Source organism: Cryptomeria japonica, chromosome 10, assembly GCF_030272615.1.
Source record: "Cryptomeria japonica chromosome 10, Sugi_1.0, whole genome shotgun sequence".
Taxonomy (NCBI): Eukaryota; Viridiplantae; Streptophyta; class Pinopsida; order Cupressales; family Cupressaceae; genus Cryptomeria; species Cryptomeria japonica.
This window is the reverse complement of record NC_081414.1, coordinates 499,475,773-499,483,698: the sequence shown is the minus strand read 5'-3', so window position 1 is coordinate 499,483,698 and position 7,926 is coordinate 499,475,773.

Here is a 7,926-nt window from a genome sequence, read left to right as displayed (position 1 = left end):
CTGGAATATTGAAGAATAATGGAACAGAGTAGTGTAGTAGAGCAGTGTGAGATCAAGAGTTTCAAGCTTAACCAAAAATATACCTTGGCATTTGTAGATGTTATTTTTCAGTTCAAACGTTCCAATTATCTTTTGTAAAAGACCTTGTAAGGTAGTGAGCCTTCTCACGTTGTTGCCCTTCTTTCTTTTGAGCAATGAGCTCTAGGCAGTATGCTTGAATGCATGTGAATTCCCCATTATAATATTTTTATACTTCTAATGAGAGTATATTTATATTGTGGGTCTCACTCCCACCGTGGTTTTTCCCTTAACCGGGTTTTCTACATAAAAAATCTTGGTGTTATGGTGTTGATGTTGATTGCTTTGTGTTTACACATCTCTCTTTTGTTCATTTACATTAAGTGGTTGAAAGAACAAGATAAGAATGTTAAAAATTGCAGAACATCGATTCACCCCCCTCTCAGTTTTCCTTGATTCCAAAAATTGGTATCGGAGCCTAGTTCCTCGGAAGAAGCCTAACAACTTGAGGAAGATCTAGGAAGGTGAATCAATGGATTCTGGTAGTCTTCAACATCAACTTATTGTGGCACTTGAGGATCTTGATCAATCCCAAGCTGAGGTCCGGTAGATGAAAACAAATCTTAAAGATGTTGAGAACTTCATCTAGTCATTGAAAGATCAGTTGAACAAGTCAAGAGAAAAGAGAAAGGAACTTGTTGATAAGATAAAGGAGAAAGAGAGTCAAAGTATTGATGACCAAGCCTTGAAAGAGAAGACAGAGAAATGTGAGAAACTTGCCAAAGATAATGCAATTAAGAAGAATGATATGGAATCTATTGTGATGAAATTGACAAAGGAGATTGAGGAAAGGAAGAAGAATGAGGAGAATATTTCTTAGTTATTGAAAGATAAATCGGATGAATGTTGTAGACTTGATTGTGAGAATGGCCAACTAAAGCTTGACCTACAAGAATCCAACAACATGAGGAAGAGCTTGGAAAGCATATCCTTCTTCTTAGATATGATATTGAAGCTGCAAATGAGTACAAAGAAAAGTTCAGGATCAGCTCAACCAAACTTAATGAGATTCTTGAAAGTCAAAAGAGTGAAGATGACAAGTGAGGACTTGGATTTGAGAAAGGTGAAAGCTCTGAATCTGGTCAAAGCAATCATGTCTCAACATCAAAAGAAAAAAGCTAAAAGGTCTTCGATAAGGCAACCTAATGCTCATAAGTTCAATGGTAACTGTTTTGTTTGCAATAAATTTGGTCATATGGCTAGTCAATGTAGAAATAGGATGAATAATATAATGTTCCATCTTTCAATGTTTTAAATGCCACAAGTATGGACATAAGTCAAATGAATGTAGAAGTGTGATGAACAACTTTTCAATTACAAGGAATGTCATATGTTATGCAAGTGGTAGGTTTGGATATGTTGCTAACCAGTGCTGATCAAGAGGAAATCAAGGAAATTTCAAGCCTAGACAAGGAAATGTTGTATGCTACAATTGCAACAAATTTGGTCACATTGCAAGATTCTGTAGAAGTAGAATCATGAGTAGAAATGGTCTAATAGACAAGAACAAGAATGTGCAAGCAGATGTAAAAGGGAAAGCAAAAGTGGAGGAGATCAAAGATCAGATGAAGAAGACATGGGTTAAGAAGAGTGATTTAGATGCAGGGAATGGATCCACACCTGATTTCAGTGCTGGAAATTCCTCTGGGAATTGAGTTAAGGCCTCCAGCCTAAGGGGAGTCTTCATGTAGATCTTTTCTCCCCTGCCTGATGTTGGTGCTAGAAGATCAACAAATTTTCAGAAGCTGTATTATGGTGGTGCAGATGTTTTTGAAGGATTTTCGGAAGAGTATGAGTGAAATTGAAGATCCAGATTTCTTGAAGAACTATTTATGTATGCAAGGTATCCGAAAGACTAGAGAAAAGTGCATTTATTACACTAAAATTTGGTGTGCGGAAGAAAAAAAGTGACTTAATCACTTAATTTCTCACTTTGTATTCAAAGAGAAGAAGAGAAGAGAACTCTACAAGTAGAATTTTTAGAGATCAAAGCATGAAGAATATTTTCCGCGCGAATTTTCTAATCCCGTGGTCAAGGTATTTTTTGCTGAAACCTTTTAAGTTTGAAGTTTAGGTTTCTGAAATGGTTGCCTTTGGAACTGCAACCCCACTAGTCGTAGACATCACTGAGAGAGCTCGACCATATTTTAAGAAACATCCATTTATATCCATGGAAGATGATCTAAAGACCACATTTTTATCAGTACCACACAATGTTTTCCATATTGAGGATATTAGGGTTTACACACACTGCAACATTGAGGAATTGGGAAGCTCAAACATATTGAATCTCTACAATAAATAGTTGATTGATGGGAATTTCAAGCTAAAACTAAAATTTCAAGTGTTGGAGGATAAGGGTTTTGTTCAGTTCGCTAATTTTTTTTTGTTTGATGAAATCAAATGGGTCTGGTATGTTCTTAGCAGAGTGCATGATGAGTTCATGTGGTTAAACAAGCCTTTCAAAATCACCAAGAATGTTATTAGAGCCATTACAGGATTGTGTTCATCCAAAGAGTTGCCATAACTGAAGTCGGTAAAGAACTAGATTATCATAGATGCAACTGGTTCAAGGTTCAACAAAAGAGCCATGACAATCAATAACATTTTGGAGTATGATGTTAGATTTTCCTCAATGGTGATTGGATACAAGATTTACTATTTCAGCAAAGAGAACTCTGTATCTGAAACAACAATATATGCTACTTATGAGATGATTCGGGAGAATAAGAAATATGACTTATGTGAGTTTCTTTGGAGTGGGCTAATGAAAAATTTGGCAAAAATCAAGCAAGACAAGAAACATTCATTCAAGTACGAAACTCTGATCATGTGTCTGTTCTTCTACTTCATGAACAAAGTTCTGGGAGTTGCACAAGTTCAATGGGATAATGACAGACTTGTGGGAGTATAAAATAGAGAGTTACTATATAATTTTGGTGAAACTAAGGTCTGGAAGGCCACTCTCTGGGGTTATTTCAAGAACTTTCAGAGTGAAATGCATGAAAAGGAGAGAATCCCTAAATTAGTGGTTGAGAAGTACCAAGATACAATTTATTTCATGATAGATATTGACCAATGTCTGATGGAAGTTGTTGAACCCAGAACTGTGTGGATCATGCCCATGGGATATGAGGTTGATGAGAAAATATTGGATCTATATGCTCAACACTTATTAAGCAAGTTTGTGGATCCCGTAGAAGAGAGATTTGGTACCTATGCTTAGAAAAGCTTGAAGTTGCACAAGCAATTCAATCTAATCCAAAAATTCATAGAAAAGTAAGTAAGGAAGTGGAAGCTTATGCAAAGAGAATTGGGATCTCCAAAGAGGCGAGAAAAAGAAATATCCTATCTGAAGAGAAGGTTGTTAAAGAGAAGGAAGCTAAACTGGAAGTCTCCGCTTTTAAGCCTAAGGAAACCAGAAGCATTTCCCCCTCCTACAATCCTGCCTAATCATCCAAATGATCAGCCAAGCCATTTGGCAAATGAGAGAAGAGGAAGAAAGTAATATTTGTGACTATGAAGGAAGATGAGGAGATAGAATCTAATGATGTGGTTAAGGAGGTAAAGCCAAAATCAGCTAAGGCCACTAAAGTTGCTAAGGAGAAACCATATGGTGGACACAAGCCAAGCAAGAAACCAAAAACCTCTGGAATAGACAAGGTAATTAAGCAAGTAAGATTCACAATTAAACCTCCTATGCCATTAGATGAAATTATAGATGAGGTTGTTAAGCATGGAAATTTAAAGCCAATGTCAGAATGGTATGACAATTTTGATGATAACATAAAAATGACTTTAGAGGAAGCTACTGTTAAGTATTTGAATGACTATAGTAGGGCTCTAATAGAAATAATGTCAGAAATCCCCAAATTTTTGTATGAAATTTTAGAGATGAGAAGATAAACTACAAATAAGGAAGATGAAAGATTAAGAGAATATGTGCTAGTCAATATATGCTCTATGATATCTAAGGAAGAAATTAATAGAATTCTTAAGGAAGCCAAGAATGATTTCAGGAGCAAAAACAGAGTCAATAAGATAATGATTGGTAAAACAAATGAATTCATAAAAGACATCAAGACGATATTGAGGAAATTATTGCTTCAGAATCAATATGAGGTTATGCCTAAGAAAACTTAGGATTATGCTACTAAACCTGGTCTGGAAACTCAAAGCATGTCATCCCAAGGGGATTAGACAAAGGTTGATACTCCTTCTATTCTAGAAGTGTAGACAGTTGATCAAGTAGAGGTGAATGATCTGAAAGAGACTAGAGATGAGGATGTGGTGGATAAGGGTGAAGGAGAAGCAAGACAAGGAAATGAGGTTGAGGATACTATGAAACTCTAGTTGACACTGTTGATTATACTAAGATACCTGAAACAGATGCAATCCTGCATAAGGCTGATCTAGAGAAGATTGCAGAGAAGGATAAGGTTTAGGTTGAAGTTGCAATTGATACTGAGGGCAAAAGCACTGAAGCAAGAGACACTTTAGGGATAGTGAAAGGAAAGAAGATTATTCATGATCCAGAATTTGTCCAAGGCCCAATCAACCTTTCCACTCTATCCCCTATTCAGAAGCTTCAATTAGCTTCATTTGCTCATACCAAGGCAAGTGAGGATTTGTTGAAATATCACATAGAAGATAATGAGTTGCTTACCCTGGAATTCAGTGTTCTTGAAAAGTTAATCACCACATTTTAGAAGAACACATATGACACTCCATCCAGACAGCTGAAGACTTTGATCAACTCGGTGGATACTCATTTTGAGTCATTGGAGAAATCAGCTAAAGTGAAGGCCCACAATGAATTTAATGCCAAGAGGCTCTGGACATTGAAAAGAATGATTTTCTATGATAGAGTTACATTAGATTCTTGTATTAAGAGCATTCAAGATGGATTATCTAAAGGTGGCAACATTTCTAATTCATGTCTATCATTGTCCAAGTTCACTAAGGATATTGAGAAGAAGTTCAAAGAGCATGAAGAGAAATTAGATGGAATATCTCAATCACTTGATCTCTTGTCGGTTTCTTTGAATAGTAAAGAAGATTAGGTAATATATTTACTTGACAATATCAAGAGCCTAAGCCATGAAAAGGAAAGAATCATTGACAAAGTTGGAGAACTGCGAAGTCACATCACTCCCAAGTTGGGCATGATGCTAAGTGCATTGAAGGATGCTTAGGATGCTCAGGTCGCTAGTGAACCTTGAGATCTTAAGTCAATAGAGACGCAATCCTATCTATTCAGTGGTCTCATATCTATCTTGGAGAGTCTCAAGAAGGGTTGGGATAGCCATTTGGATTTATTGAAGAACATTTTTGCGGATATCTTCAAGTTTTTGTAAGTTAGTAAGGTCTGTGTGCATATGTGGTCTGTATATAGAATTTTGGCATCTGGATCCCTACCTTTGCCATTGATGTCAAAGGGGGAGTGTAGAGTAGTGAAAAATGTTGTATTCATCTTAGGGGGAGTTCCAAAATTTTGAAATTTTGAGATTTTGATTTTGTAGTGTATATATGTTGGTACTGATTCCAACACTTAATCATTTTTCACTAAGTGTTGCCATCAATGCCAAAGGGCAAGATTGTTGGAAAGAGACACTATACAGGTCATCTAGTGTTGTCAATGATGGTAACTAAGGTTAGAAATTCCATCCGCAGTTCATGATTTGCTTCTACTGGAAGTCAGATTGAGTTTTGGATAGGTCCGATGAGATAGAACATGACATCTGACAATATACAATATTTTGGTTGGCATTTCATTTCGGTTGAATATTTTGTGTTGTTGAGATAAAAGATAATAGTTATATGTCTAGAGTACCTTATTCTAGAATCTTATCCTCTAGTGTTGATTCTTGAGTAAGTTGGAAGATCCAATGTATAGGTTTTTGGGTTGAATAGTTTGGTATGAGCAACTTGGATAGTTGATCATTGTGCAGAATTGGTGGAGTAATTTTGGTGATTTTTTTTGTGATCGAGGATGTTTAGCCAACATTTGGGAAGCGTGTGGAAAATTATTTTTGGTCTGCATATGCATTGGATTTTGGATTGAGTCGACTACGTAGGAACATTTCACTATTTGTATATTATTCTTAAAGCCGACATGTAGAAAATCTAATTTGATGTTGCGGATATAAAAGACTGATGGATATGATCATTTTTGATATCGGTGGATGTGTGGAAAGTGATAGTGATTGATGCAATTTCACATGTGAAAGTGAATGATTTCTACTCCAGAATATTGAAGAACAGTGGAACAGAGTAGTGTAGTGGAGCAGTGTGAGATCAAGAGTTTTGAGCTTAACTGAAACTGTACCTTGGCATTTGCAGATGCTATTTTTTAGTTTAGAAATTCCAATTATGTTTTGTAAAAGATTTTCTAAGGCAGTGAACCTTCCAAGGTTGTTGCGCTTGTTTATTTTGAGTAGTGAGCTCTACGCAGTGTGCCTAAATGCATGTGCATTCCCCATTGTAATATTTTTTTATACTTCTAACAAAGTATATTTATATTGTGGGTCTCACTCCCACTGTGGTTTTTCCCTTAATCGGGTTTTCCACGTATAAAATCTTGGTGTTATGGTGTTTTTGTTGAATTCTTTGTGTTTCTGCATCTCTCTTTTGTTCATTTTCATTAAGTGGTTGAAAGAATAAGTTAAGAATGTTAAAAATTGCAGAACATTGATTCACCCCCCTCTTAGTGTTCCTTGATTCCAACACCTCTTTACCCCCATATCTACTTCTCCCTCAATCCCCCCTCTCTCTCTCTTTGTTCTTCTATCTCTCCTCTTCTTTCTCTCGCCATTATCTAGGTCTCTCACCCCCTTTATTCCCCTATCCTTCTCTATCTCGGCCTCCTTAACCCATCTCTTTCCCTCACCTCGCTCATCTCTTTAGGTCTCTCCCTCACTTTAGTCCTTACTCCCTCCCCTCTCTAGGTCTCTCCCTCCTTTTCTTCCCCTCTTCCCCCCCTCCCTCTCTATCTCCCTCTCTTTCTCTTCCTCTTTCCCATCTCCCTCTCTATCTCGCCCTCCCTTCTTAAACACCCATGTCTCATCTCACCTCTCTTCCCCTCTATGTCCTCTCTCCCTAGGTCTCTCACTTACTCCATTCTTAGCTCTCCCTTTGTCTCTTCTTATTCCTCTGGATCTCTTGTTTTTCTTTTATCTCCCATCTTCACCTTGCTTCCCTTCTCTATTTCTCTTCCTCTCGTGCTTTACAAAACCCTCTTCCCCCCTCCCTCTCTAACTCCCTCTCTTTCTCTTCTTATTTCCCCTCTCCCTTTATATCTCCCCCTCCCTCCTTAACCTCCCCCCCCCCCGCTCTCTCTCTCTCTCTCTCTCTCTCACACACACACACACACACTTCATGTGTACCTTCACTAAATCCCTTCTATTTACCTATCCCTCTCTATCTCCCCTTCCATCCTTACCCCCATCTATTTCCCTCTCCACCTCTCCTCATTTCCTAGGTCTGTCTCTCTCTCTCTCTCTCTCTCTCTCTCTCTCTCTCTCTCTCTCTCTCTCTCTCTCTCTCTCTCTCTCTCTCTTTGTTCTTCTATTAGTCCTCTTCTTTCTCCCTCCCCTCTCTAGGTCTCTCACCCCCTTTATTTGTCTATGTCTCTTTTTGTTATTTTGTCCCTTTATATGGTTTAGGTCTAGGGTATATTATTTATTTGGTTGAGGGCATAGGGTATATAGTTTAGCTTTATGGTTGAGGTATAAGGTATAGGGTTGAGGGTTTATCATATGGGGTTATAGGGTCTAGGGTATTGATATAGTGTTTACATTTTATGATTGAGGCTATCGAGTATAGGGTATAGAGTATAGAGTATGGGGT